We start from the raw sequence: 21,068 nt of genomic DNA, 5'->3' as shown, positions 1-21,068 counted from the left end.
GTGAAACTAAGCGTACTTGGAGTAAAGAGGTCTTGGCTAGCCAAAGACGAAAGATTAGAAACGATAATTTGATATTTTCCACCTGTATCTCCCACAAAATAGTAGGAAAGACTATGCATTCATGTATTACTCCCACGCCTAGGTAACGAATTTTTGTCTTAACTCACATTTTATTTCTTGCGATCATTATAAAAACTTGGATCATTGGTTGGGGTTTTCGTTTCGACAGTTTCCAAAGAGTAAATTTTTTATTTCTTCACATTATTCTTCATGGAAGCTGAACACAGCGCAAGTTCTCCAATGCCGATGGGGTGCCTGTCTGAGGGTGGCCCACATCCTTCTAGACTGCCTAAATCTGGCTGCCTTGCGGCGGTATCTCCACCTTTCTGACGTGTTACCTCTGGTGCTAGTGGGTGATGCCAAAGCGACAAAGATGGTTTCTGCTTGTCTGTGAGGTGGGGCACTTCGGCCTCTTTGACTGCCAAGGAGTTGGAGGGGCGCCCTCGCCTTCTCCGGCTCAGGGGTCCCATGGCGGCCCATGCTCGGCGCTCCGACGTGGCCCCCGCCCTTCCTACCTCCTTATCGTCCTTGTTATCTTAAGTTTCCAATATTTTCTTTCCTAAAATTCTATGTCGGTGCTGCTCATTTCCTTGGGGTAATGGCCGGTGAGGTTCTGGCGAGATGCAGAGGGTGTATCTGGTGTATCACTGCGTACCCTGCTCTGATGGTTTCTATTTAGATCTACATCTACATCTTCATGGATACTCTGCAAATCACATTTAAGTGCCTGGCAGAGGGTTCATCGAACCACCTTCACAATTCTCCAATATTCCAATCTCGCATAGCGCGCGGAAAGAATGAACACCTATATCTTTCCGTACGAGCTCTGATTTCCCTTATTTTATCGTAGCGATCGCTCCTCCCTGTGTAGGTCGGTGGCAACAAAATATTTTCGCATTCGGAGTAGAAAGTTGGTTATTTGAATTTCGTGAGAAGATTCCGTCGGAAAGAGAAACTCCTTTCTTTCAATGATTTCCAGCCCAAATCCTATATTTCAGACACTCTCTACCATATTTGGCGATAATACAAAACGTGATGCCTTTCTATGAATTTTTTCGATGTACTCCGTCAGTCATACATGTTAAGGATCCCACACCACGCAGCCGTATTCTAATAGAACGGACAAGCGTAGTGTAGGTAGTCTCCTTAGTAGATATGTTAAATTTTCTAAGTGTCCTTCCAATAAAACGCAGTCTTTGGTTAGCCCTCCCCACAACATTTTCTGTGTGTTCCATCCAATTTGTTGTTCGTAATTGTAATACCTAGGTATTTAGTTGAATTTCCAGCTTTTAGATTAGACTGATACATCGTGTAACCGAAGTTAGTTCCTTTTAGCACTCATGTGGATGACATCACAATTTTCGTTATTTATGGTCAACTGCCAATTATCGCACAATTCAGATAGCTTTTCTGAATCGTTTTGCCGTTTGTCTTCTTTTGACTATTAGTCTATGAAGGACAGCGTCATCTGCAAACAACTTAAGGCTGCTCAGATTGTCTCCAAAACCGTTAATATAGATAAGGAACAGCAAAGGGCCTGTAACACTACCTTGGGTAACGCCAGAAATCACTTCTGTTTTACTCGATGACTTTCCGTCAATTACTACGAACTGTGACATCTGACAGGAAATCACAAATCCATTCACATAAATGAACGACATTCCATAAGCACGCAATTTCACTACGAGCCGCTTGTGTGGTACAGTGTCAAAAGCCCTAAGTGCAGATGGGATTTCTTACCCTCCTTGTTGGCCAAGTCCCTAAAGGGCCCCATAACGCGCCTAACGTTGGAGCTCCCAACTACCAATAATCCCACCCTCTGCAATTGCCCAGATCTTGCAGGCTGAGTGGTTTCCTCTGAAACAGGACAGGCTACAGCATCTGGCTCAGCGACAGTGTCAGCCACAGACAGCACCCGGAACCTGTTTGTCAGACAAACCGGGAGGCCTTACGTGCGGCCGCCTTGGAAGTGTTTCGCCGCCTGCTTCACCCCGGGGCGACCTACCACCCGACCACAGGTGAGCGGTCAGCCTCAGTGCCAGCAGTAACTGGGTTGGCCACCGGTGAGGAGCGATCGGAGGACTCTGAATTGTTGGACGTCTGTTGGATCCCCATGGCCGGCTCAAAACAGCGGTGCGCGTCCACTGCAGCCTCAAGCTGCGTAACCGAAGCTATCGCAGCCTGAAGCTGAGAGCGAAGTGTCACCAACTCGGCTCGCATCCCCACGCAACAATCGCAGTCCCTGTCCATACTAAAGGCCGTGGAAAAATTAACTATGCAGATAAACGGACTATCGGCACGTGCTGCGCAACTCTACTGTAGACCCTAACGAAAACGAACTGTCTAGTAATACAGATATTCAAAAACCTATCTACCGATGCACTCTGGTGAAACTAATTTGCCCCTGATTAGGAACTTTTGTCACAATCTGTTTACTTTCCTACGAAAACTAAAACGAGTCAACTGTAGGTATTAGGTAGTAAATTTACACGCAGAAACACAAGAAATTAAACTATTAAAGCACACAGATATAATAAAATTCGCTCCTGGTTAGGAGCTCGTAAATTGCAAAAGCCGTTTACTTCCCTGTTGCCGGTGAAGGGACTGACAACCTCGTAGTTTGGTCCCTTCACCGCAACCAGCCAATGAGCGCAATATACCACTAGTAAGAGCGTATCTTGCCAATTCCTGAATTCTTTTCTGTTCATCTTAATGTTCCTAAGCTGGTCGTAGGCAACATATTCGGCGCTTCCACACCGCCACCCCCATTCACCACCTGTCCTTCACTGCCACAAATCGTCGGTGTCATACCTAATTCGTCCAATCTGCCTTCAGAAAGTGTGGTTCCTAGATGGAAAATAAAATATTTTGTGTGATTGTTCAGTAGTAGTGATACAGTAATTGAGTTCACTTAAGCGTGTGCTATTCTAACTATAAATTTTGCAAACTTCTCATCCGTACTCCATACAGAAGAAGGAATGAACGAGCGTGTAAGAATGTCGCCCAATGCCTAACAAATTTCAAGGCTTCTCCAGGTTAAGAGTCTGTGTTAAATATCATTCGTTTGAAAACTACAAAAGACACTTACTAAACAAGGAATTGCCAGTAAAATTTGCAATAAACTGCAGTGCGTATGAAAGTTTTAACTTACTACATAATCTCTCAAATACCTCAATGACTCATTATTTTGACAGGTTAGATTTGTGACTATGGCTTGAATCTTGACTTCCGCTTAGCGCCCGTAAGTGCTTTGCATTAGGTATTAATGCGCAGAAGTTCTTCTGTATACTTTGCGTCACTGGCAGTTAATCCTAAAATTCATGGGCTTAAGGATATTTCACCTGTTTCACAGTAAACAGATCATTGCCGCATTTGTTCCTGATCAATTAGTTTGGATAGCCAAAAGAAAAGGGCTTGATTAGCTATTCGAAAAACATTAAATGTTACTGGGTTGTGAGGTGTCAACAAGTAGCTGTGTGTGTGATCTCGTGTCATGACGTATAACGACAGAATCATTCTATAGACGTGACATGTCTTGGTGTACGTTTGGCATTAAACCTTCCGATCGTACCGCCATGTGTAATAATACTTCGATGTTAAGTAATTCCTAAAACAGCACTAGCTTCGTGTGCGTAAGTATAAAATGTTACCGTACACCTCGGTGTTGAGGTTTCGCAACTGCCCAGGAAACAAATCACTGTTAACGAAAACTTGTCTGAGATAACATACTGTCATAGTTACTTCTGAATGATGCAAAAGAATGGAAAATTCAGTGCGAGTGGAACTCGCAGTCTGAGGGGTCCGTAGAAAATTATGTGCATAGATAAACCGTTCATGCGATAACAGAATCTGGAAGACTTTTTCCTTTTATCGATACTGGCGAGAAATTCGTCCCGGGAATTAAAGGATATAAGAATATTCAATTTGACGTGTAATTCCGATTCTGCTATTGTAATTCCTGAGAAAGGTGGTCTTAACAGAAGGTGAGTTGGATAGCAAATGACATATTTTTCATGTGATATTTATCAGTTAACAAGTTCCGGATATTTTTAATTAGTTCGGCTCTGAAACCTTGCTTCACCCCAAATTTCATTACTCTACGTCAACGGTAAGTACGTGAAAGATTTTGACGAGTTACTTTGCGAGTTTGAAAATGTGACTCATAACTCAAAAGCTGAAACCTTTTACATCACAAAGGACAGTAGGCCATAGGTGTGACATCTGAACTTGATATGTCTATCTGTTTTTAAGCCAGCCGAACGGGCAACAGAGTTCCCTTATTGCTTGTTATACGGAATCCTGAAAAGAAACACATAAGTATTGAAGCAGTCTTCCGTTTTATTCAGACGTAATCGGAAAGTAAAGGTTTCTTCATAACTATTCACGTGATCAAATTCACAAGCTGGAACCATTTGAATGTAACTGGGAACTAATACCAATGCACGAATTTGACATTGATGGTTGTGTGGGAATAATTACGGGGAAGGCATAAACATTCATAAGCGGTTCAGATTTCCAAATCAACTCGTGATCTCGTGTCATGACGTACGGAAGCTTTAAAAAACGATATAGCTCGGTCATATCAAGTTGATTGTAAAAAATGGCCTTTTCTTTTGCTTCTGTCCACACATTTGATTCTGTCTCTTCAATGACTTGGGGTACAGCACCGCCTTGGCTCCGTCCCCTGACCTGCCTGCTCTGTGTCCATTTCCCAAGGATGGTACCCCTTCACTTGTTTATCGTCGGGCATTTGTATCTCTACGTGCACAAACGAAGGAAGCCACACTTATTTACACTGATGGCTGGAAAACATCGTTAGGTGTAGGGAGTGCCCATATTGTTGGCAACACCCCAAATCGATTTCGGCTTCCCGACCAGTGTTAGGTTTATACTGCGGAGCTTTAAGCTGTTCTCCAGTCTGTCCAATACATCCGTCGCCATCAGCGGATACAGTATGTTATCTCTTCAGATTCTCTTAGCTCTCTCCTCAGTCTCCAAGCTCTGTACCCTATCCACCCTCTGGTCCACCGGATTCAGGACTGCCTCCACTTGCTCCACTTGGGGGGCGTCTCTGTGGCGTTCCTCTGGATCCCAGGACACGTTCGTATCTGTGGAAATGAGGCGGCCGATATAGCGGCCAAGGCTGCAGTCTCTCTTCTTCGGCCAGCTATTCGCACGATTTCCTTCGCCGATCTGCGGAGTGCTTTATGTCGTCGTTTTGTTCTTTTATGCCACGCACATTGGTCGACACTTCCCAATAATAAATTTTGGGACGTGAAAGCTCTTCCCTGTGCTTGGACCTCTTCCTCCCGAACGCGTCGTCGGGGGGAGGTAATTTTAACTAGACTCCGGATAGGGCACTGTCTTTTTAGCCATCGACATCTTTTAAGCGGCGATCCTCCCCACTGTGTCCCCACTGCTGTCAGCTGTGGACGGTAAGACACCTTTTTATTGAGTGCCCCTATTTTACTCCGTTACGCGTCCGTCTACAGCGGTCACCTGATATCTTCCATTTTAGCAGATGACAAGCACTCAGCCGATCGCGTTCTCGAGTTTATTAGTGCCAGTGAGATGTCAGTCATTTGAAGCTCTTTGTGGGGACAACCACCCCCTTCTATAGTGGTTTTTTAAGCTTTCCTTCTATTTTTAGTTTCTCCAATTTTTTGTTTCCTTCCAATTTCTGCCTTTTCCTAAGTCACAGACTGGGCGCTAATGACCACAGCAGTTTCGCGCCTTAAAACCATAACAAAAAACTTTGTTCCAACGATTACCATGGACTTCTTTGCGTTCGATATCCAGCATGGTAGCCAGTCTGTTGCAGTGGGGCCGCCATGTACCCTGTTGGTTGTAGCCCCCTGACAACACAGGGATCGCTTTGCTGATGGCTGCGCTGTTAACTCCCTATGTATGCCAAGGAGTAGATGGCAGTCACCCTGGGGCATCAGGACTCCTGGCAATGTCCATCATGCCAGGTGGCCATTGCTGTGGCTGGGTGGCGCCTGCAGGAAAGGCCCCTGGTAGGAGTGGGTGGAATCAGGTTCGATGACACACCATCAAGCGTAATACGTTCTCTCTTGCTGGTGGTCTGCCGTCAGCAGTCTGTAAGGGGACAGTATAGAAATGTGACCCCCCATGTCGTTTCTCTACCTGGCCACACCATACGAGAAACACCATTCTAAGGATGGCAGTGAAGCTTATTCATGACGGTACCTCATAGGTATGAGAGCTGATGCGGAATCTTTCATGTCCATGAAGCCTCTGTTTTTTGTGGAGCATTTGGAGGGCAAGATTGGGGAGGTGGACAGCTTGTCGAAAATGCGCTCTGGGTCAGTTACGATAAAAACATCTGTCCTGTCACAGGCATTACTCGCTTGTGGCAAGTTGGGATATTTCTGTTACCATCCACAGGCTCCATCTTTTGCAGGCTGACGACGAGCTGGGCGGTAATTTAGAGCGGCGAGGTGTTAATTTCGTCTGGCACGTCAATCGGGGTCTGACGGATAACCAGGTTGCCATTGGTACCTTAATCTTTGCCTTCGAGGGTGACACATTGCCTGAGAAGATCAAAGTGATCGTCTACTGCTGTGATGTCAAGCCATATATCCCTCACCCGATGTGGTGTTTTAAGCTCTGGAAGTTCAGCCATGTCGTTCTGCTGTACTACCAGCCCCACCTGTCGAGAAGGCGGCCGCCCATCATATCCCAATACTCACTGTGCCCCATCACCCACCTGTGTCAACTTTGGAGAGCATAATTCACCTTGAGGATTTTACAGAAAGAGGAAAATCATGGAATGTAAGACCCTGGACCAACTGACTACACTAAGAGGAATTTTGAGCTCCTACATCCCGTGGCGATGACTTCCTCATACGCCGCTGCTAAAAGAACAGTTGTCACCCCATCAGTTCCTCAAACTCCTGTCGTCTCTCAGAACCGGAGGACAGTGGGGCCATTCCATCCCTATTGCTCCCACACCACCTACTTCACGAGTAACACCCCAACCATCAGGGATTTCAGTCTCCACCGCTGAACCAGAGAAGTGCAACACTTCTTCGGCTCCTTTTAAGAGGATGGGGTCCCTTGGGTCACTACCTTCCATGGTGTCTGCTAGTGGGAAAGGTGACGCCTGCCGTTAGCTGAAGAGCCCAAAAGCAGTTGGTCATAGGGCTTCACGCTTATCCTTCGTCCTGGAGGCTGAATTAGTGAAGTCCTCCCAGCCAGGGTAACCCAAGGAAGAGCGAGAGAAATCCAAAAATGATCCCCAAGACAAAGGGAACTGCGGTGGCACCCACACTACCGCTACCTAGAAGCTCTGTCTGAAGATTGAGATACTGGCGTCCACTGAGGACCTAGATCTCGCCAGACCCTCAGATACCATGGATAAAGACTGTTAAGGCAATAACTCGGTGGCAGCAGGTGACCCCGAGGCATAAACTGCCTTGTTGAACGTTCCATGCCTTCCCAGTCTCAAAATTGTTAGCATCCAGTGGAATTGTGGTTCTCTCCACCACCTGGCTGAACTACAGCAACTGTTAAGCTTTACACCTTCTTTCTGCATTGCTCTCCAGGAAACCCTGCCCTCTGTGGCTATAAGGGGTATTACAGGAACTGTACGGACTATAATAGTGTCCGATGGAGTTTGAATTTGTCCTAAATTCGGTCTGTAGTGATACTGTGCCCCTTCAAACCCTTCTTGAAGCTGTGGCTGTCGGAATGACGATGCAAAAACTGTCAGCAATGTACACTCCTGGAAACTGAAATAAGAACACCGTGAATTCATTGTCCCAGGAAGGGGAAACTTTGACACATTCCTGGGGTCAGATACATCACATGATCACACTGACAGAACCACAGGCACATAGACACAGGCAACAGAGCATGCACAATGTCGGCACTAGTACAGTGTATATCCACCTTTCGCAGCAATGCAGGCTGCTATTCTCCCATGGAGACGATCGTAGAGATGCTGGATGTAGTCCTGTGGAACTGCTTGCCATGCCATTTCCACCTGGCGCCTCAGTTGGACCAGCGTTCGTGCTGGACGTGCAGACCGCGTGAGACGACGCTTCATCCAGTCCCAAACATGCTCAACGGGGGACAGATCCGGAGATCTTGCTGGCCAGGGTAGTTGACTTACACCTTCTAGAGCACGTTGGGTGGCACGGGATACATGCGGACGTGCATTGTCCTGTTGGAACAGCAAGTTCCCTTGCCGGTCTAGGAATGGTAGAACGATGGGTTCGATGACGGTTTGGATGTACCGTGCACTATTCAGTGTCTCCTCGACGATCACACCATGATGCCGGGTGTTGGCCCTGTGTGCCTCGGTCGTATGCAGTCCTGATTGTGGCGCTCACCTGCACGGCGCCAAACACGCATACGACCATCATTGACACCAAGGCAGAAGCGACTCTCATCGCTGAAGACGACACGTCTCCATTCGTCCCTCCATTCACGCCTGTCGCGACACCACTGGAGGCGGGCTGCACGATGTTGGGGCGTGAGCGGAAGACGGCCTAACGGTGTGCGGGACCGTAGCCCAGCTTCATGGAGACGGTTGCGAATGGTCCTCGCCGATACTCTAATTTGCTGGGAAGTGGCGGTGCGGTCCCCTACGGCACTGCGTAGGATCCTACGGTCTTGGCGTGCATCCGTGCGTCGCTGCGGTCCGGTCCCAGGTCGACGGGCACGTGCACCTTCCGCCGACCACTGGCGACAACATCGATGTACTGTGGAGACCTCACGCCCCACGTGTTGAGCAATTCGGCGGTACGTCCACCCGGCCTCCCGCATGCCCACTATACGCCCTCGCTCAAAGTCCGTCAGCTGCACATACGGTTCACGTCCACGCTGTCGCGGCATGCTACCAGTGTTAAAGACTGCGATGGAGCTCCGTATGCCACGGCAAACTGGCTGACACTGACGGCGGCGGTGCACAAATGCTGCGCAGCTAGCGCCATTCGACGGCCAACACCGCGGTTCCTGGTGTGTCCGCTGTGCCGTGCGTGTGATCATTGCTTGTACAGCCCTCTCGCAGTGTCCGGAGCAAGTATGGTGGGTCTGACACACCGGTGTCAATGTGTTCTTTTTTCCATTTCCAGGAGTGTATATCTTCCTCTAGATGGTGCAATACCCCTGAATGTATTAGCTGCACTGATGGATCAACTACCTAAACCTCTCCTACTTCTGGGTGACTCTAACGTCCATAGCCCCTTGTGGGGTGGCACTGTGCTTACTGGCCAAGGCAGAGATGTCGGAACTTCACTGTCTCAGTTCGACCTCTGCTTTTAAATCTGGGGGAACCACACATTTAAGTGTGACTCGTGGTAGTTACCCGGAGATTGATAAATCTATCTGTAGCCCAGGACTTCAGCCATATATCCAGTGGAGAGCACATTCCGACAGGTGTTGTAGTGACCACTTAATCTTCCTGTCACTGCCCCAGCGGCAGATTCGCGGACGCCTGCCCAGATGGGCTTTAAACAAGGATGACTGGGAAAGCTTCAACTCTGACTCCACCATTGACTCTCCCCCATGTGACATTGATGTGATGGTTTAGCAGGTGACTACCACAATCGTTTCTGCGACAGAAAACGTGATCCCTCGCTCTTCAGGGTGCCCCCAGCGAAAGACAGTCCCTTGGTGGTCGCTGAGGCAATTACAGAGCGTCGGCGAGCTCTACAGCGACATAAGCGGCACCATTCCCTAGAGCATCTGACAGCTATTAAGCAGCTCTGTACCCATATATCCCAGCTTATAAAACGACGGAACCAGGAGTGTTAGAAGAGGTATGTGTCGAATATTGGCGCTAGACTTCACCTTCTCAATTCTGGAAGATCAGCCGTCTTTTTAGGTACCAGACCACAACAGGTGTCCCTAGCGTTACCATCAATGGCGTGCTACAAACCGACGCAAACGCGATTGCTGAGCACTATGCTCGAGCCTCCGTGTAAGAAGTTTCCCCATCCTTTCGCATACTCCAACGGCGGATGGAAAATAGTCATCTCGTTCACTACACGCCACAGTGAACCCTATAACGCCCCATTTACAGACTGGGAGCTTCTGGCGCACTTCGACATTGCCTCAACACTGCTCCTGGGCCGGATCGAATCTAGTCAGATGATTAAACGTCTCTTGCCTGACAAGCGCCATCTCCCTGTAATCTTCAACCGGATCTGGTGCGATGTCTCTCCGTCGCAATGGCGAGAGAACACTATCGTTCTGGAACTCAAACCCGGTAAAATCCCGCTTGAATTTGGATAGCTTTCGGCCCATCAGCCTCACCAACGTTCTCTGTAAGCTGCTGGAACATACGGTTTCTCAGTGGTTGGGTTGGGGCCTGGAGTCATATGGCCTACTGGCTCCATGTGAGGGCGGTTTCTGCCAGGGTCGCTCTACCAGTGATAATCATGTGTCCCTAGAGTCTGTCATCAGAACAGCCTTTGTCGAGACGTCAACACCTTGCTGCCATCTTTTTTGATATACACAAAGCGTATGACACCACCTGGCGACATGATTTCCTGGCCAAATTATACAGGTGGGGTCTCAGACCTGCTCCCGATTTTTATTAAGAATTTCCTGTCGCTCTGTTCTTCCCGTATCAAAGTTAGTGCCTCCCTCAGTTCGCCCCCCCCCCATATCCAGGAGAATGGGGTTCCACAGGCTCTGTATTGAGGGTACCACTTGTTACTGGCCATTAACGGTCTAGCAATAGCTGCAGGGCCGTCCATCTCACCCACTCTGTAAGCAGACGACTTCTGCATTTCGTACTGCTCCACCAGCACTCCTGTTGCTGAGTAGCGCCCACAGGGAGCCATCCACACGGCACAGTCACGGACTCTCACCCATGGCTTCCAGTTTCCAGGTGATAAGTCGTGTGGCATGCACTTCTGTCGGCGTCGTACTGTTCATTCTTAACCATAACTTTACCTTCATGTCGATCCACTCACTGTAGTGGAGACAAATCGATTCTTAGAATTGGTTTCCGATGCCCTATCGACTTGGTTACATTACCTTCATCAGCTTAAGTGGAAGTGCTGGTGGCACCTCAATGCCCTCCGCTGCCTGAGCAACACAAACTGCGGAGCTGCTGCAGCAGCTGCTGCAGCTCTAAATAGCCCTTGTTCAATCCTGCCTTGACTACGAGTCTGATTTATTGTTCGGCGGCGCCCTCAGCGTTGCGTGTAATCGACCCAGTGCACCACTGGCGTTTGACTAGCGACGAGAGCTTTTACGAGTCCAGTAAGCAGTGTCCTAGTGGAGGCTGGACTCCCTCCATTGCAGATCCGACATGCAAAACTGCTAGCCAGTTACATTGCACACATTCATAGTTATCCTGAGCATCCGAATTACCGACCATGGCAGTTCATCTCCCACATCGGCGGCCCAGGTCAGGGTTAACGATTGCGGTTCGCGTGCGTTCCGTCATCTAAATTGGAGTCCTTTACCGCCTCCCATTCAGGTCCATCCGCATACACCTCCATGGTGTACACCTAGCCCGCAGATTCGTCTGGACCTTTCGCATGACGTTAAGGACGGTTACTCCTGCCGCTCTATCACTTCCGCTCTCTTCTTGACGTGTTCCGGGGCTCTGTAGTGGTTTACACAGACTGCTCGATGTCTGATGGTCATGTTGGCTTCGCCCACGTCCACAGAGGCCATTTTGAACAGCATTCCTTGCCCGCTTGCTATAGTGTATTCACTACAGAGCTGGTGGCGACCTCTCGTGCACTTCAATATATCCGCTCATGTCCTGGAGAATCAGTTTCTTCTGTGTACTGACTCCTTGAGCAGTCTATAAGCTGTCGACCAGTGCTACCCTCGCCATCCTCCGGTAGCGTCCATCCAGGAGTCCATCTATGCCCTGTAAGGGTCCCGTAGTTTGGTGGTGTTCGTGTCGACCCCTGGACACGTCGGAATCCCAGGCGACGAACTTAGCGACAAGCTGTCCCAACAGGCCACGTGGAAACCGCTTCTTGAGATGGGATATCTGAACCTGAACTTCATTCTTACACCGTAGGGGTTTTCGGCTTTGATAGAAGGAATGAGATAACAGTAAACAAAACAAACTGCGTGTCATCAAGGAGACTGATTGTGTGAAAGACGTCCATGCAGTCCTCTCGCAGGGAATCAGTTGTCCTCTGCCGGCTCTGCAATGTCCACACTTGGGCGGCCTATGTTTACCTCATGCGCTGTGAAGACCTGCCTGAGTGTCAGTGTTGCGCCCAGTTGACAGTGGGCTATTTTCTGGTGCACTGTCCCACTTTGACTCCCAGCAACGAAATCTTGGATTACCGGACTCGCTGCCGCTAATTTTATCTGACAACTCCTCATCGGCTGATTTAGTTCTAAGTCTTATTCGTGAGGGTGAGCTTCATCATTTGATCTCGGTTTTAGCGCATGTCCTTCGTCACTGTGTCCTCCACGCTAGTGATTTTACGGTGGTTTAAATGTGTGTGTGGCTGGCTTCTCCATTTTTATTCTCATTGTCAGCCAGCCATGATCTGCTTTCTTGTTTTAATGTCTTCATCCTGTTTCTTGAGAATGTGTCGTTTTTTGCCCCCCTTTTGTCCATTTACATGTTTGTTGCCCTTCATTGTCCTTGTGATTTATCCTTTCATTACGTGTTCAGTTGTCACTCGTTTGTTTTATTCTCACAATTGTGACATTATTAGGAACAAGGGGCTGATGACATCGTAGTTTCATCCCTTTCCCTCTCTTTTAATCCAACCAACTACCCTGTACTTGCTTCCTTTGACAAAGTGGGCTTGATAGTCTGGAATCACCTCCTAAGTTAATTTCCGATAAACTGTCTACCACATCGAAAAGCCAGTCCCATGTGTAATATGCTATAAAGAAGTATTCGAAAATGTTGATTTCATTTATCCCACACAAGTGACTGCAATACTTTGCGCAGCATGTGGGTATCAAATGAATCATCCCAGTCCCAGCTCTCACAACATGCTAATAGGCCCAGAGGTTTAAATTGTCTCCTGCAGCAGAAGTCTCCTAGGTTTTGTGGTAAGTCAAGCATTTTTGTTTACTGTTCCAGACTTCAAAATGATCAGTCACATTGAATTTCACGTATTCACAATTCACACCCACCTTCAAAAAGTACACTGTACTCGTCTAGCTGCACCCCTTCCTACAGGGGCGAGAAATTCTTGAATGGAAGAGGCTTGTGCAGTCTACTAGTAAAACAGCAGTGATAGTGCAGTATGTTGATTCGTTAGTTCGCCACCTACCTTCTCTCATGCTTCTACCCCGAACACAAATTACCCCTTATGCTATTAAAACGCTGTTTTAATAATCTTCACCTATTCCATCTCTCGCAATACGGACACTTCAGTTTTAGATAAAAGAATGCGCTTTCTGCAGTAAATTTAATGTATTTTAATTTCTTGCTTGGAAACATATCCATTCGAAGCCGCAGTTTGGAAGTCGTTCAAAAACCTTACGCTATCTGTAAAACCTCCCACGCTCTATTTGCCCATGTTCACACTCCAGCGGCTGGCTTTCTTAATGTTGTTCATGGGATCCTCCTACCACTGTAAAAAAATTTGAGACTACACGATTTTTCCCTCTTCCTCGACCATTTTTTTGGTCTCCGTTGACTGTGCTGTATTGTCACTCAGGCAAACGATTTCATTCCAGTTTCTGATGAGTACCTGGCAAGACACAGTCCCAAAGAGTCATTCGGTAACTATGTTCCAGCTTCGTCCGCAGCTCGTGGTCGTGCGGTAGCGTTCTCGCTTCCCGCGCCCGGGTTCCCGGGTTCGATTCCCGGCGGGGTCAGGGATTTTCTCTGCCTCGTGATAACTGGGTGTTGTGTGATGTCCTTAGGTTAGTTAGGTTTAAGTAGTTCGAAGTTCTAGATAGATGTTAACATAGATGTTAAGTCCCATAGTGCTCAGAGCCATTTGAACCATTTTTGTTCCAGCTTCCTGTGACTATCATCGATTATTGTAGAAACGAATTTGAGGAAGACCCAACACGAGGAATAAGATAGTTTCTTTGTTGCAGTCAAGCGTAGTTACCTGAGCCCTTCAAGTGTTATTAGTGTAGAGTAAGTTGCATCGAAATTGGACGTCGGGTGTAGCTGTCCCCTGACGGGATTCACTATTAGCAAAAACCTCAGCGTTCATGTCTTGCTGATGAGTATGCTATATTATCAGCTCCCGTTATCTCGGCACTCCAGCTTCACATACTACTACTACTACTACTACTACTACTACTACTACTACTAACCTTGGCAGGTTTTGGAGCCACAGATAACAGCAGATATGGCCACAAGTGTTCATATTTGACGCCACAGTCCAAAAGCTTCAAAAATGCTGTGGAGAATAAAATGAACGTCAGGTAAATGTAGGGTCGTTCTAGCTAGTGACTAGCAGCACAAATATCTAAGAATGTATGCAGTGTATTACTGCTAATAACACCGTATTGTAGTTACAGAAAATTTGTGTGTTGGAATAGACGTAGGCAACACCCAAAGCATTTTAGCTTAATATTTAAAGTAATTCCTTTTCCGCGTGTTCTCATCGTAATCCGGAAAATGACATGTTGCATTTCATACACGGCAGCACTATACCTGACTAACAGACTTTCTGTCGCCGCTTATTGCAGTGTCAGACGTAAGTAATTTTCTATATTGGCGTTAAATTTCCCAGGGCAGTTAATCACAGCTCGCTAGATTTTTCACAAAACTTCAGTCTCACGTGCAGTCCTCTGATTACTTCGTTGGAGGTAGATTTCGAAAGCATTCGCATTTAGAATTTCTCGGACATATTTTAAGACCACTGATTCTTCCCATTTTTCATTCAATTTTTTCTCCTAAGGAACGATTTTTTCTGTTTCATGCTGTTAAATTCCCGTTCGTCACTTGCACATCAGAGGTGTAAACATTTTTTTATTTGAAGCAATGTTTTGACCTAATTTGTTGCACTAGAAGGCAGTACTGTCGTGGCTGTGGTTCGCACCACTTCAGAGTGCTTCTGTATGTCATCACTACTGCCTTCTGTTCAGTAGGGAAGTTGTGCGTCCTCATATTAGTGATAAAGGGATGATACTGAATTGTTCGCTTTCAGAAGCGGTAAATATGGTTTGCATTAAATTTGTGATTTATTACTTTACCCAAAACGTTCTGATGCTTGGGAGATTGTGCTGGAAAAAATTTCAGATCAGTGATGCAGAATGATTATGGGTAGGAGGAAAGGGTTCAAACTATGGGAGGTGTAAACTATCGAAGTTCGCATGTAATTTAATGACTATTCCACAATACATATATTCCATAGCCTAGCTTCTCTTGTATTTCAATTTTTTTGCAAAGGTAAAGGTCTTCAGAAGGAGGTATGAAATCATATGGCACAACGGTCTCATGAGTCAGTATGATGGATCTATACTCATTTTTATCTCATAGCTTACAGGGAGCACTTAAATTTGTATATGCACTGCATTAAGAGTAAACAGCATCGTTGCGAGTAGTTGAAGTTTAAAATACTGATAAACTAAGTGTTACGGATCTGTGCTTTGGGCAAGCTCAACTTACATTACAAAAAAGTCCAGTTGGCAAGGCAGCTACTGAAGCACTACCCTGGGTGTGTGTAAGCTCAACTGAGGGTCTACAGTGGGATGGGAAATAATGAAACACGTATCACCTGTCATGATACGATGTAGTAAAACTGTTAGGACTCAAGTTAAATTTTGTCTCGGAATGCATAACTACGGGTACCGTATGGGTTTCCAGGGAATTTTAAACCACGTTCCTGCAAAATAGCGGCAACTTCAAGTAACGATGGTGGTGGATAGTGATCTCACACCCTTCACTCAGAAGTAGAGCACAAAGGCTCAGAAACACAGCGATCTGGTGACTGTTGGCCAGACAGTTTCTCATCTTCACCAAACCTGTCCCAGGTGGAGCGAGCTCTGAAGTAGGGCTGTTACACGTTTTCAAAACTATAGATATACATCGGCGACATTTTCACAGATACATCAGTATCAAAATTGCAGTGTTGAGTACCGATTTTATATTATATTCAACTATTTACTGTACATATTTACAGTTTTTTGAAACTGTAATATAACATAATTTTATGTCCATTGTGTGAAGGAGTCTTACTACTTCTTGAGCTTCAGTCACATCAAGTCTCTTGGACTGTGTGAAGCAAGCATATGTGGAACAAAAGAATTTCAGATTTTACTGCGGTGTGGCGGTGTGAATAAAATAACCAGTTTTCTGATGGGAAGAAATAGCACACCGGTTACGTTAAAAAATAATTTTACCGCAAATAGTGTGGTATTCTTAAAAAATAGATGCTCAATGAGCATAAATCTTAAAAAGATTGGTCTTCGTGTTGGGTAGAGGGGTGTGAGGGGAAAATGGTTGACGTAATCGGTGCAAGAAGCTACCAATGGAAACAGCAACTTTTGGCTTCACCACGCAATTTTGACACAAACGCTAGGTGGCTATCTTAGGCAGAAATGAGAGCAGTCGACATAAAGTGTTAGGGAAAATCAGACATGCGACGAAACCGAGCAACGGGCACATCGGACACCTTTTATTGTGCTGCCTTACATGCAGTTATGTTAGCACAGTGGTTATCACCAAGCGTGAATGTGCATCATGGTCCTTCAAATTCTGGTTTGTTGATGCACAAAATATTTGAAAATGCTTACACAGCTCTAAAACCGGCAGTACACTTGCAATGTGAAGCCGAAATGTTTATGATCCGGTACGTAGATACTTTATCCGTTGACATATCGGTACATCGGTATGTCGAGAGCCGATAGTGATACTTTCTAAACATCGATAAATAGGATTCCGATGTTTTTAAAAGTATCAAGCCCTAGTGTGAACGGGGGCTCTGTAGTTTCAACACAGCATCAAGATTCTGGAAGAAACATTCTATTACGTGACGGACCTCAGAAATGGTCAGATAGGCACTAACGGCATCTTGGAGGGCAACCACGGGGCTCCTGTAACACCATAGCATGACTGCCCATATCACCACTGAAAACCCGCCATGTTCCACTCCTGCGGCGTAAACTCAAGTCAGCCATAAGTTAACAGTGCGAAACAACTCATCCAACATATGGACTATAGTCCGGGTTTTATGGCTTCGGCATCACGTTTTCCTGTTCGGGTTCTTGCACCAGATGAGAATGGTTTTCGAATTGTAGCTCGCACTGCGATGCAATCAATGCTTCTGGAGATCCCCTAGTGTTTCATGTTGATAGAGTACGCAAGTGCGGCTTTGTTATGCAGAGACTCTTGCACTTTTCCCCATATTTTTTGTCACAATACTCTCCAGTGACCGTCGGTCGCAGTCACTCAACTCATATCTACGTCCGCACTGTCTTAAGGGGTGACGTTTATCGCTTTCCCTGTACGGCGGCTCCAAAAGCATTTGTTCTTAGTACATGGAATGTAACAGTCATAAAAGCATACGTGAGAAATGGAAAAACTTCCTTACATCGGTTGAGGTGACGGTTGTCCAGAAAGTAATGCACCGCATTTTTTAAACAATTCTTTATTTAACACAATGAGAATGACACACGAAGGTCATCGTTTTATCTACACGCCCTATTTTACCACGTAATCTCCATTCTGTACTATGGCCTTCCTCCAGCACGAAACAAGGGCGTGTATGCCCTGTTGGTACCATTCCCTGTCCTGGTGGCGGAGCCAGTGCTTCGGTGTGTATCACCTCGTCCTCAATTTCTTCCACGAATGTCATCCCGTCTGCGTCTGTCCTCGAGAATGACATAAGCTCACTGCAGTATGTCAGGTGTGACAGCCGTGGATGGTTTCCCAAACCGTTGCAAACCGTGAAGCTCCGCCGAACCGCCGTCTGATGACTTCACCCTCAGTGACCAGCGACTAACTGTACTTCTGTCGACAGCATATGTTTAATAGATTTCGTTCAAGCGTTTGTGAATATTCAACACAGTTGCTGTCTGCAGTGAGAAATTAAATAACGCCATGTTGCTTGTAGCGTAAGTCACCTACAGACTCAATTTTGGCGCGGTTAGAGACACGACACGGATTGCGCGGCCCATCCTACCGGAGGTTAGTCCTCTCTCGGGCATGGGTGTTCGTGTTGTTAGCATAAGTTAGCTTATGGAGTGCGTACGGCTAGGGACCGATGACGTCAGTAGTTTGATCCCTTAGGAATTAACACTCCATTTGAAGATTTGACGCAATTTTGAAATTGTCCTGCAGCTACACTAATCGAAATGATAAACAAGGCGCGCTCACTCGGGAGACGTCAAATAAAACACACACAAAGTTTTGCATCACCTCGATTCAGAGAGTTCAGGGAACCGTACAGAAAATTGGAATCGATAAACATAAGTACCGACCTTCTTATTGCTCATGAAAACACATTGCAGGCGATGGTCCAGATTGCTATACACACTGGCACCTCCAATACCCTGTAGCCCTCCCACTTTCATTTATGCATGCCTGGATTCGTCATGGCATACTATTAAGAAATTCAAGGCGCTGTTGGTCCAGATTGTCCCACTCCTCAACGTCGATTCGGCGTAGATCTCTGTGATAGGTGGGTTCACGTCGTTCATAAACGGCCCTTTTCAATCTATCCCAAGTATGTTCGATAAGGTTCATATCTGGAGAACATGCTGGCCACTTTAGTCGAGCTATGTCGTTACCCTGAAGGAAGTCATTCACAATATGTGCACGATGGGGGGAGGGGGGGGGGCGCGAATTGTCGTCCATAAGGACGAATGCCTCGCCAAAATGTTGCCGATGCGGTTGCACTATTAGTCAGAGGATGCCATTCACGTATCGTACAGCCGTTACTGCGCCTTCCATGACAAGCGGCGTGCGTCAGCCCCACATAATGGCAGCCCGAAACAGCTGGGAACGTTCATCTGGCTGCACTCGTTGGACAGTGTGTCTAAGGCGTTCAGCCTGACCGGCTTGCCTCCAAACACTTCCCCGACGATTGTCTGGTTGAAGGCATATGAGACACTCGTCAGTGAAAAGAACGTGATACTAATCCTGAGCGGTGCAATCAGCATGTTTTTGGGCCCATTTGTACCGCGCTGCACGGTGTCGTGGTTGCAGAAATGGACCTCGCCATTTATGTCGGTAGTGAAGTTGCGCATCATGCACGACATCCTATAACTGCACGATAAGCATTATTCAACATAGAGGCATTGCTGTCAGGGTTCCTCCGAGCCATAATCCGTAGGTAGCGGTCATCCAAAGCAGTATTAGCCCTTGGGTGACCTGGCGAGGCATGTCACAGTTGCTGTCTCTCTTCCATGTCCGAACATCATCACTTTGGTTCACTCAGAGACGCCTGGATACTTCCCTTGAGAGCCATTCCTGGCACAAAGTAACAATACGGAGGCGATCTAACAGATATGGACAGTCCAGGCATGGTTGAACTACAGGCCGCACGAGCCGTGACGTCCTTCCTGGTGGAAGGACTGTAACTGATAGGCTGTTGGATCCCCTCCGTCTAACAGGCACTGCTGATGCGTGGTTGTTTGCATCTTTGGGCGGGGTTAGTGACACTTCGGAACAGTGAAAGGGACTAAACTGATAAAATAAAGATTCATTAAATACTTCTAAGAAATAAGGGTTCTTTCCAGACTTCCGAAACTGATGCAGATGACACCTGCGGGTTGTCAATTGTCGGTTCATTCAATCAAAAACATGTTAAAATACAAACCCTCGAAAACTAAGCGAAAAATATATCAAACCGAAAAGCAGATAAAAATTCACGAGTGAGTTGTTTAGTGTGCTACAAGAATTATAGCAAAATCCTCGTGAGCTAACTAGTCATGAAAGATACATGAAAACTGTAAAATCATGGGCAGATGTCATTGTTGGCAACCGGAATAAAATAATTGGATCCTTTTACCGACCTCCCAATTCAGATTATATAGTTGCTGGAAGTTTCAAAGAAAACTCGAGTCTGATTTCAAACACGTGCACAATTCATACGATTATAGTTAGTGGTGAATGTAATTTACTCTAGATATGTTGGCGAAAATACATGTTTAATTCCGGAGGTACGCATAAAATATCATCCGAAATTGTGCCAAGTTTTCTCTGAAAATTATTTGCAGCAGTTAGTTCATGAGCCCACGCGAATACTAAACGGTTGTGAAAATACTTGACCTTTCAGCAACAAATAATCCTGAGTTAATAACGAGCATTAAAACAGATTCCGGGATTAGCGAACACAGGGTTGTCGTAGCGAGAATGAACATTGTAATTCGGAAACCCTCGAAAAGTAAGCGAAAAATACATCAAACCAAAAAGCAGATAAAAATTCACGAGACGTCATCCCGAGAGACAATCTCCACTCCTTGCAAATTAACAATGTAAGTGTAGACCAGGCGTGGCTTCAGTTTAAAGAAATCGTATCGGTAGCAGTTCATGAATTTATACGAAATAAATCAACAAACGACACGGAACTGATACTCCTTGGTACAGAAAACCGGTTAGAAAACTTGCTGAAACAACGAAACATGCCAAATTTAAACAGACGCAAAATACGAAAGATTGGCTGTCTCTTACAGAAGCTTGAAATTTAGCGCGGACATCAATACGAGATGCCTAGAACTGTTTCCACAACGAAACTTTGTCTCAAGTTGGCAGAAAATAGAGATTCTGGTGGTATGTAAAGTATATTAGCGCCAAGAAACCATCAATGCTTTCTCTGCGCGATAGCAATGGAGATACTATCGAAGACAGTGTTGCCAAAGCAGAGTTACTAAACACAGCCTTCCGAAATGCCTTCACGAAAGATGAAGAAAATATTTCGAATCGAGAACAGCTGCCGACGTGAGTAAAGTAGAAATAAATATCCTCGGAGTAGTGAAGCAACTTAAATCACTTAATAAAAGCAAGTCTTCTGGTCTAGACTGTATACCAAATAGGCTCTTTTCGGAGTATACTGATGTATTAGTTTCATAATTGAGATATAATCGTTCGCTCGACGAAAGATCCGTACCCAGAGTGGAAAATTACA

This window comes from Schistocerca cancellata, chromosome 2, assembly GCF_023864275.1.
Source record: "Schistocerca cancellata isolate TAMUIC-IGC-003103 chromosome 2, iqSchCanc2.1, whole genome shotgun sequence".
NCBI classification, from domain to species: domain Eukaryota; kingdom Metazoa; phylum Arthropoda; class Insecta; order Orthoptera; family Acrididae; genus Schistocerca; species Schistocerca cancellata.
This window is presented reverse-complemented; position numbering follows the sequence as displayed.